This window comes from Bombus vosnesenskii, unplaced genomic scaffold (assembly GCF_011952255.1).
Source record: "Bombus vosnesenskii isolate JDL3184/JDL3185 unplaced genomic scaffold, Bvos_JDL3184-5_v1.1 scf7180000013309, whole genome shotgun sequence".
Taxonomy (NCBI): domain Eukaryota; kingdom Metazoa; phylum Arthropoda; class Insecta; order Hymenoptera; family Apidae; genus Bombus; species Bombus vosnesenskii.
In genome coordinates, this window is record NW_022882958.1 from 2,701,996 (window position 1) to 2,712,869 (window position 10,874).

Sequence of the window (10,874 nt, forward strand, 5' to 3'; positions counted from 1 at the left end):
TCTATGTCCTTATATGTACACGTGTGTGTTCCAACGGAGCTACATATGTACATCGGTATACATACGTATATAGATAGGTATGACCGTGAACGCAACGCGAGCTACATAATATATAGGCAGTATAAATAAAGCGCCATACTGCGTTAATTACAATCGACCGCCGCGTTCAACGTGACGTCGCCTCAAAATAATCGAGGGGATCCGGTTGTAACCGTGGCCTGCTAAGTAGCTACTTATTATCGGAAAACGTAACACAATGGAGCTATGTTACAGGCGTAAAAGCGTCGGATCTATACCGACGCGTAAGATGGAATTAGCTACCGTAAGTAGCTAACGTTATCGGCCTATATGGCGTTCAGTAATCGAATACAGGTTAATGAATTGACGTCTCTGTGTAGTCGGTTTACGGTAACGTCTAATATACGTGTGCAAACATCGATGTTGCGTACCGTGGCGTATCTATGCCAACACATCCAGCTTCCTGATTATAATACCGGCTATATGTCCGTTGTACACGCAACATTAGGAAATGCGACTTAATTGAGGCAACACGGTGCACACGTTCTAAACCCTGTAACCATATTTACCCGTTAACGCTCGACTAACCGATCATTGACTCGAGATCAACCGCCCAACGGCTGTGACACGGGAAATAGCAATCGGATCGAAGAAACGTATCCCTTTTCTCGATCCACGAATTACCCTCTATCGTATCGCAACCTGTACCTTAGTAATCTTATGCAATCAAGGTTTATTATACACCGTTCTATTATGTAATGTACAGCCACCGATACGACGTGCAATTTAAGCGCAAGACGCCGGTGTCTACAAATCATCGATCGATATTCCGCCGGCATTCTATCGTCCTAGAGGCGTATCCGTTAGCTTCTCGCGCGGCTCCTTCGTCTTGATTCGCAACGGTGATTAATAACTGGCCATTCACGTCGCATTACTCATCGATGTTGCTCGTAGACTTCCGCCAGACGAGCGTTACTTACGAGTCTGTGGTTTCAGTACCGTGGAACAACGCCGACCTAGCCACGACGAGACGCGGTCCAACATTATGCGCCACGATGCAAAGTTTCAGTGGCGAAACACCACCGAACGACTCCCTTTTTCTTTTCTCTCCTTCTCGATAATCGACCTTCCAAGATCGTTACGCCGAATATCGTTACCGCAGCCCATAGAGGATAAATATTTACTGCCCCGTCACGTAAAAGCGGCTCACCGCAAAACGCGGATGCACACGTGTACTTTATGAAGTATTTAATACGTCGCGCGACACGCCAGCTGTAAAAATTTCGTGTCAAAATGTCCTTTAAAGTGTACCATATATCTCTCTGTAATCGTTCCCGGCTCGAGTTATTAGTTTCGAGAAGTGTCGTTCGAAGAAAGTCTGGTTACGCCGTGTACATTCCCGTTCATAAGTATTACGGCATCCCCCGATTTCGCATAAAATATGATAATTGGTTGAAATTATAGAGAAAGCGATTAAACCGTGATTTTGTGATCGTGCGAGATAACGACTCGATGTTTGAAAAAAACTATCTGTTCCAATTACAAGAGGAACGTGGTAAATTAAGAATCATACGTTTTACTCTTCCCTATCCTCGTTCGATTTCATTGAAAAAGTTTCTTACGAATCAGATATAAACTGTGCGAAGCGTATCTGAAATACGAATCGACACTTGCAACTAAACAAGAGCAAATACGATAGACGGACTAATAACACGAGTGGCAGAATTGCTTCTAAAGCAACGATTTAATAATAATAATAATAATATAACGTAATTATATGACTCGATAATCGACTTGATAACGTGATAAACTGGAAGAAATTAAACGTTATCGCCAATGAAAATGAGGTTTTTATTATAACGTCGAATCAATGAATTGATCCGAAGTTTCCAAGCGGATAATAATTTCCTTGGTCGTTTTAATAGCTTCCTGATCGTGGTTTATATTAACTGCACTTCCCGAAAGTGTGTGCTGATACTTGTGAACACGAGCGTATTACCAAACCGATACTCCTCGCCTAACCTTCTACATCCGGCGGAAGATGGTCGGCCTTTCGGATCGTCGCAACAATATTTTACAATCTAACGGATTTTACGAGCAATTCCCAGCGGTCCCGCAGCTCTTCAATCTTCCTCAACGCGCCTATGAATATAAATACGAAGGCGGCAGTGATTTATGCCGACCAGCGAGAGAACGAGTGGCGAGATGAAGAGAAAAAGGAAAAAAGGAAGGCCGAAAGGACGATTCAATACTTGCAGTCCCATTTTACGTCGCGGTCAGTGTTTATGCCCCAGATTTTAGCACCTACCCGAGGCCGTTTGAGGTTCCTCCCTGTTGAGAGCTCACCAATTTTTACGAGTCTCCTTCTTTCTTCTTCTTCTTCTCGCCAAACTCTTTGCTCCTCTCATCTTTCACTCTCTTACGAACAAAGTCTTTAGTGAAATACCTCGAAGAAATATCCCATGTCGATCCATTTCATCGTTACCTGCCAACGATAGTCGTACAATTTTGTCTATTCTCTTCTCTATAAATGGTCGTACAAGCTTGCTACTTTCGTGAATAAACCTTATCGTCAAAAGTAAAAAGCGTCTGACGCGCTATTTCACGCGCCGTTAACCCGCTGTCCAACGAAGATACGACGACGAAGAGAGAAACGCGAGGAAGTTCGGTGCCGATCGGAAAAAAAGCTTCGGTCAAACAATATTTTGGAAAAGGCAAACAAAAGGACAGGATCGAAAAAAGGCTAGAAAATAGGAAATAATTAAAAGAAGACAAAAGCGACGCATCGAGGCTTCGTATGACGCCGGACCTATTGTAGATACGCTCGCTCAGTTAGCGACAGCTTGACGAAAAATTGAGCGGCGTGGATGGTAAAAACGCGGGCCATTGTTTCTGCTGTACAAAAGCACCGAATGATATTATTCCTAAATTTCGTTGTAGAGCCGAAATCCCGCGTCGAGTCGTTATTAAGTCTTGATCCGTCGTCTGTGTGCGCGTGTTCAACTCGCGTCCCACCCTATTGTTCCTGACAAATCTGATGTACGAGTGCGATCATCGATCGGATCCCTTTCTTTGATCGACAGGTAATGACAGTTTAAATCGTTTCATCGGCGACCGTACAGCCGCTGTCGCGGTTCGTTTAGATTTTCACCGCGCTGCCGCGTCAATAATTTCCCGACCGGTGCGTAATCCTTTCCGCATGCAGTCTATAAGCTCCGTGTATGCCTGCGGTCTCCATACGCAATACGCGTAATGCATTTGATCCGCGCTAAAACGCATTCGGATGCGCCGCTCCGTCGTTTCATGCGCTTACGGAACTCACTGTCTCGAAAACTCCGACACACGATTGAGTTCTGGAAGGGGACGCGCTCCCTGCCGGAAGAATGACCGATCGAGTGGCATGCGTTGCTTGTTCGTCTCTTAACCATCGTCGGCTTTGTGTAATACAGTGCAAACATACGCTCCTAATTATCAGCACACACATCCTGGTTTTATATGAAAATGACAATAGAAGGATGCAGGATAAGTATATTCTTGACTTTCTGATTTTCGTGTCACGTTGCGATTAAACGGGATTTAATACGACGCAAATGAAGATAAAGATAAGCTGTTGGGTTCGAAGATGTAAATGAAGAACAGCTTAATAGATTCGCGAAATAAATTTTGTGAGATATTTTGAAAATTTAGGACACGATGAAAAAGCACGTGTTAGCCGTAAAACCGAATGTAACGAGAATTCGAACAACGTGGCGAATCTGAAAATTGCTTTCTTGTAAAAAAATAGGAAATGTCTTATCGTGACTTTCACCTGTGGGCGTCACATAGTACGAACGTACCGTTATAGAGCGCATCTTGTTCACTGAATTAGTCATATGGAATTTATTGATGCACGATGCTATAGACTGGCGTTAAAAAGAGAAGAAGATCGGTTTGAAGAGTTAGTTATTGTCGGAATCACGTTATCAGTCCATTTTTCATTGAGGACACGTCAAATGGAAAAAATATGCGGGCTCTTTAACGAGTAAATTACCGGTATTATTAAGCGGCGTTCCATTAGAATAGTGGACGAGCGTGTAGCTACGACATGTTGGACGAACAGCCCATTACTCGGCCGTTACTTGCAGCGTGTTGGATAGAGATGTCCTCGGACTTGTATTCTGACGCTGGTAATAATTATCTTTCGGTTTCGTGGAACCACTCTGCGTTAACGCATTCGCTGTTATTAATACACAGCTATCCCTCCTTTCAAATTACATTACAAATTACACACCTTCTTTCATTAGAAGTGTCTCTATTTGAACGTTTGATCGAAACACGCAATCGTTGCGCATCAACAACGTTACTTGTTGCTAGGTAATTGCATCAAATCGCCATTTGCTACCGCTAATAACCCCACAAGTACGAAATACGCAAAAGAAAACACGATAAACGAAATACGAACGTTTGCGCGATTTTTATAAATATTTTTGTAAATTCAACTATCCATCAGAGATTTGATCGGCCCGTTTTAAATATCATAATGCGCGCTTTGAATAACTTATATGTACATGTTTGAAATTTCCCGATAAATGCAACCGCGCTCTAACGACAAGATACAAATAAACTGAAATAACACGGACGACGATAGAATCTCGAACGAAACTGTCAGTCGAAACCACTCGATATGTCAGGTGACCGAAATCAGAAACGACGTGTGGTGCGTGATAGAGGCAAAACGACTCATACATCATTCTTGACAGATCGTTAGACAGGGTGGTTCTCGGAAGAATCCGAGAAGTTGGACGCAAACAAGGAAAGCCGAAGAAACAAATGTAACCACGCACGTAATTTCCATTTTCTCGTGGCGCGATGGGTCGTGTATCTCACGAGGGAGATCGATCGTAGCGGTACCGTGGCTGAATTCCGAGCACGACAGATAGACGACGAGTCGGCACGGAAATAGAATGATGATGTCTCGTGGAAGATTCGCAGTTGCCGGCTCCCCGGTGTCACCGTTCGTATATCGGTTCGGAGGATCGATCCTCGACGAGCGTGCACGAGGATGAGAACGGTGCGTAATACAAATTGCAACGCGCGAAAACAACGCTCACGGTCGCGACGAGGATAGTGAAAGGAGAGAAGCGGGTGGCATCGTATTTGATAAATGACGCGGACTCTATTTCTGCCCGGGGGTGTGAGTATGCCCGATGCAATCAACCGTTGTATTATATAACAGGGTGACTTTACAGATTAAGAGGGTCGCCGCCTCGTTCGATACTCGTCGTTCGTTTCGCGATGCCTCGCTTCACCGTTCGTCGTGTAATTAAACTGGTATATATACCGATAAAAAAAAGGAGCTAGCATCGGAAGAAGAAATCGTATTATGCGGGTTCCACGGTGTATACGCGAGACTGAAATACTTTTTCTTGTTCCGTGCAGGTTTTACGTCGTTAATGGACTATTGGATGTTTATGCAGCTGTGGGAAATTTAACACGGATCCGATTTCCGTTTCTTACAATGCGCTATGAATATACATTATTATGAAATTTTCGTGATGCTTAATTTCCGATCACCCTGTATGATGTAGGAAAGTAAACGAAACAATCAATGTATTTGTTATAATATTTAATTAAAGCTTGCGAAAATATGAATTTGTGGTCTACCATTAGCAACCATACGTTTCTTCTCATTGTCAACACAGACTAAATTTTGGAATATACGTGTTTCCTTTTGCATTAGGTTGTCCGAAAAGTTTCTTTCGTTTTACGAGGAAATAACAGACGCACAATGTTTTTTCCTTTATATTATTTCGTCGAATTACGTACGATTCATCTTGTTCTGTCGAGATAAACACCGCACTGTTGTAAAAAACACGTTTGCGAAAGAGAGACGCTTTTCGGACAATCTAATACCTCATAACCGAGGTAGTTTATTGTAATTTATCGTAATATAGCTCTGACTAACATCGCTGCGTTCAATGCAACGTTATATCTTCGACACGATATCGTGCGCGATTAGCAAGAAGAGAGGCGATAGCGCAATCGAACCTGCATACGCGTACCAATTACGTCGAGTCGCAAATTTCCAAGTTTCCAGGAAAAAGCGTGAACGATACGTACAAGAATCGTTGGGTCCATGGCGTGCGCACTTCTGACGGGATATGCCGGTATCGTACAGAATTATTGAAAAGAGGACCAATAACGTCGGAACTTAATTGCCGCTTTCAGACACGCTGAGTGTACGGTTACCTGAGCACAATTTTCTTATTACCCGTTAATGATGCAAGAAGTCTCGACAACCGTCGATCCAAGCACGCATAAAACTAGCTATTACAACGGGCCACTTTTACAACGCTTAATGCCATAGTTGTATGTGCTCTGTTCGGATCGCGATAGAACCGTATCACTTTTTGCTTCAACGTTCCGTATCGCGTTTGATACGGTCGTACTAGCGGCGATAACTAGTTCTCATACGGCAATAAAACGGTATTTCTCGTTGGCGGATAATTATTCCTCGTTAATAAGGCGAGCGTGTTTCGATCGTTCGCTTATGGAATAAGGTATGCGTTCGATTCAAGCAATAGCAGGTAAAATCGAAGGCAATGCTAAACCTCGAAGAACACCGAATTGTTGGTTTTGCTTGTAACACGCAGCTCGCTTGGAAACCATATCGATCAATTGGAACGTAAAGTAAAATGACGATGACAAACGTTATTTTTTAAAAATATATCTTGAAATTGTCGATTTTCCCGATTGTTTGTTAGTACAAACCTGTGATAAATAAATTCGTGGAAATAAATCCTTCGTCGTTTTGACATGTTAAATATTAGTCGTACCTGACCAGTGAAATTGAAAGTATATGAGATAACATTGATCAGAATGCTCTCTATCATACGCATAATAATAATGTCTGACGAGTAAAATCCAAAACTACTAGTTTTAATGCAACTGACATCGGTTTAAGATAGATTTGGTTTAAATTCGATTAACGTTATTAAGCAGCAGCGTGTTAACGTTTGATAACTCCGCGCGCCTTAAAATTACGCTCTTACGATCCTATTCAAAAGCTGTGTACAATATACATGAGAAATTCGATGTGCCCCGAAAGGAAGTTCAACCGAGGGCGATTTCTACGTAATCGGAATCTTCGCGAAACAATGGTAGAACGGACATTAACTGAGCTGAGATCCGAGCACAGTCGAGATTACACGAGAGAAAAGTTAATCTTAATAAACGAGGGCAATCAGGAGGACCTCGGCGAAGGTAGTTGCCGCCGCAAATGCCCGGCCCATGCAAATTCGCCCCAAAGCCAAGCTCTGTGTCTGCCGCGGGCTAACCCTAAGAATTTACATACCGCCGCCGGCCCTCTCCGGTTCCTCTCGGCCAGACCCCATCCTTTCCTCTCTCTTGCTCAATCCAGAGCCTTTTGTCCGGCGCGGAATGTCCATCAACTTTTTGTCCGTCGAGCACGAGTAAATAGGAGAGTCAAATGACCAGGCGAGGGCTTTAAGGACGGTGAAATGGGGCTACGGGCCCTTTTATTTGCTGATTCCGTGCGGATTGTTTCGTGATTTAGCATAAATGTTTGATTAGATTCTCGAGCGGATAGAGGCCTCGTCGAGTTTAAAACGAGGAGAGGGAGGCGAGGTTGTTTGCATGAAGAATCGACAATGACCAACTCCAATCGAGTGTACGTAATTATTTAACCGACCGTCTACGACTGCTTCAATCGGCACGTTCAGAGAGGATGTTATTGACTTTGCCGGCAATATCTCACGGATAAGCCGATAAACTGAATTAACCGAAGCGTTTCAAGTTCGACTTGTCCGCAGGTTAGATAACTATCTTTCCATGCGTTCTTGCCTCGTTTAATCTCGCGTAAAGCGTAAAGCGCGGAAGTGGTTCCACCAGCGATACAGCGATTGATCGACGTCGTTTGAGCGAAGCAGCATATCGTAAGGTTGGTGGTTCGTTGAACATTCGATCCGAACTCCACTTTGTATTACGACACGAAAGATATTATCGATACGAAGAGGAAACAAACACTTGTACCTCGCGGAAAAGTCGGTCTTTTAAAGTCTTACGGAAACTCGTTGTTTCGTTAAATATTTGAAATAAACTTTATCTCGTAGCGCACGATACAGGCGATGTTTTACCAAGGCGAGAGAAAATAATCTTGTGTTTCGTGATAGGCAGACCGAATCACGCGAGGTGTCAAAGTGTGACAAAACTGCTACTTCGTTAAAAATTGTTTATAAATCCTATTACTCGCGCGACAACGCAAACAGTGTTATCCAAACGAAATAATCTTGTCCTTCGCGTTGAAGCCACATCTCCCGTAGTGTGACAAAAATACTCCTTGCAAGCTATTAGTAGGTCGTACTACGTAAACAACGTAGTACTGCCGCACCAGGGGCTATTTTAAGCATTCGATCATCGGCGCGTAATCGATTAAATTCATAATTAGCATCGTCGTTAGCTCGTCGCGCTATCGGTAATCGGCGATAAATTTATTGCCAAGCATCGCGTTCCTTACGTCACTGTTACGGCAGTTCCCGCCGAGATTCTTCAAACGAAGACATCTTCGTGGCTCTGCGGAGATGTTTTATGCCGGTCGTTAACGGAGGCGGCAGCGTAATTATCGCACGCAATAAAATTCCAGTTAAATCCGAAACTATTTGCAAGCCGCCATTAAGCTAGATTACCAACAGTGTGTACACATAGCACAGCGTTTCTATGTTGATAGCCGAAGGTCTCAAGGAGGAACGTTTCGTTCGAGCGGATAGAGACGGATAGACGAAGAGAGGGAGGCAGGGCAGAGGTGTAGAGTATCCAATCGGTCAAGATAGGTCTTCCAGTCGACAAGGTGGCAGCGAATTCAGTTAGTGCCCCGCCAGTTGGATTGGACCATCAGTTTAGACAATGGGACCTGCTCGTGCGTTTAAGGTAATCCCCCATGAATGGTGTCCCTCTGGTACTTAATACATTGTCCGCCCTGATGGCCGTCCTTTACAATCTCGTCGCAGGATACACCCCGTACTCGTTCAAACCTCACCCCTGTTAAAGATGCTTCGCATTAACACCTATTTACCGTAACATTGACGAATAACCCTTGACCCTATAGAAATATTCTGAGCAGAAAAATAGACGCGTATACGTACGCATACAGAGCGAAACACGATTTGTACGTAGTAATTTGCTTTCAACGATCTAGTTTCAGTCTGATGTTTTCTAACTAAGAGCAAGAAGGAGGAGAAACGACGAGACTGAAATTCCTCGTTCGCGCTAATAGATCGTAAACCAGCGCTGTATAAATCTCGAAGCGTTTTACGATTCGTCAAACGCGATAGATTTAAAGTCATAAACGACGTGTCGTTTTCTCTTCGGCCGGTTTTATTTTGCCGGAGGCGGACGCAAGGACAGCCACTTGGAAATGCATCTAACATCCGCTACAAGCCACGAAGAACTGTACGGGCATATCCTTAGGTCAGTCCCCGGGGTGCGATAAGGTCCGGACAAATGACCGGTCAGTCAGGAGACGGAAAACTACTGGCGGGAAAATCAGCCCTCTAAGTAAATTCGTATCAACCCCTGGAGATAGAAGAAAGGAGACAGGGTGGGCCGATCCGTCATACGAGATTACCGAAGTAAATAACAGGATCTCTGTCCTTGGATGGAGGAACAATGACGGAACCAGAGAAAATCGTATTGCGCGTAACCAAATTTCGGAATAATGTGGACACGTTCCGTGGATCGTTCGGCCCTCGATCATTCACGGTTCCGTGAGCATTCGTCCATCGTTCGCGAACCATCGCTCGTCCCGACGACTGCTCAATGTCCATTGCATTTTTTACACGATCGTAGAAAGAAGAGAGGAAGCACAGGGCGAGGGATAAAATACGATTCCCCTCTGGTGAACAAGGTCCCGGCCGACCCAATTTCACGGGAAAACTTCACGCCGTTTATGATACAACCGGAACAAGGACGAAAAAAGCTTTTTCTGCTCGGGAAACCGTTTGAAGGATTAGATAGATTATCGGCCGTACTGCTCCGTGGGGTTCCAGAAGTCGATAAGGTGAGTCTGTGGGAGAGAGACAGTTTTTTGCGTTTCATCGGGGCCACGGTTGATTTATTCGACGACCGAATTAATCCAGCAGAAATTGCCAAAGGCTCGTGACAAATCGGTGCAAAGTATCAATCGGTTAGGATAATACGCGAAGGACTGGGAAGAAAATGCTACGAGCATCGAAATTTTTAACTCGTGGAAACTACGGCTGAAGTTAAACTTGGATAAATCAAATCTGGAAACGTTAAACTTCACTATGTATTATCGTGAAAAGAAAGTTCTTCGAAAAAAGATAGTTTTCGAACGAATCAACTTGAAAAAGTTGAAAAATTCCGCGGGTAGATTATCGTACTTGGAATATGGAAACAAACAGTTTCACTATACGCGCGTAGAAACAATTTCGTTACCAATTGCAACCATTAAGAAATATAATTCTTCGTTACACGGGATGTCACTGATACCGGCAATGGATGTTCCTTCATTGTACGACACGAGAAGAATAATCGAGGCCCGGATAAATGGTCAGACTGGACACGTTAAAAGCCTCCATTCGGAAAAAGGGGTGCGCGAGAATGAGTCTCTTCCATTTTCCACCGATGGTTAAACCTGTTTGGCTACAGGTAATAAGCGCTAATATCAAAAAATATTTCACGTCAATCCGTGGACACGGAATATTGATTCCCCTTCATGAAAGCCGAAGACCCCCACTGTTTGCTGCAACCAATATGCATTCAAACCGAAATTCCATGCACAGCCGAGCCGCGCTTCGCCCGCTCTCGTTTCTACTCCGTGAGATGGATTAATTAATCAA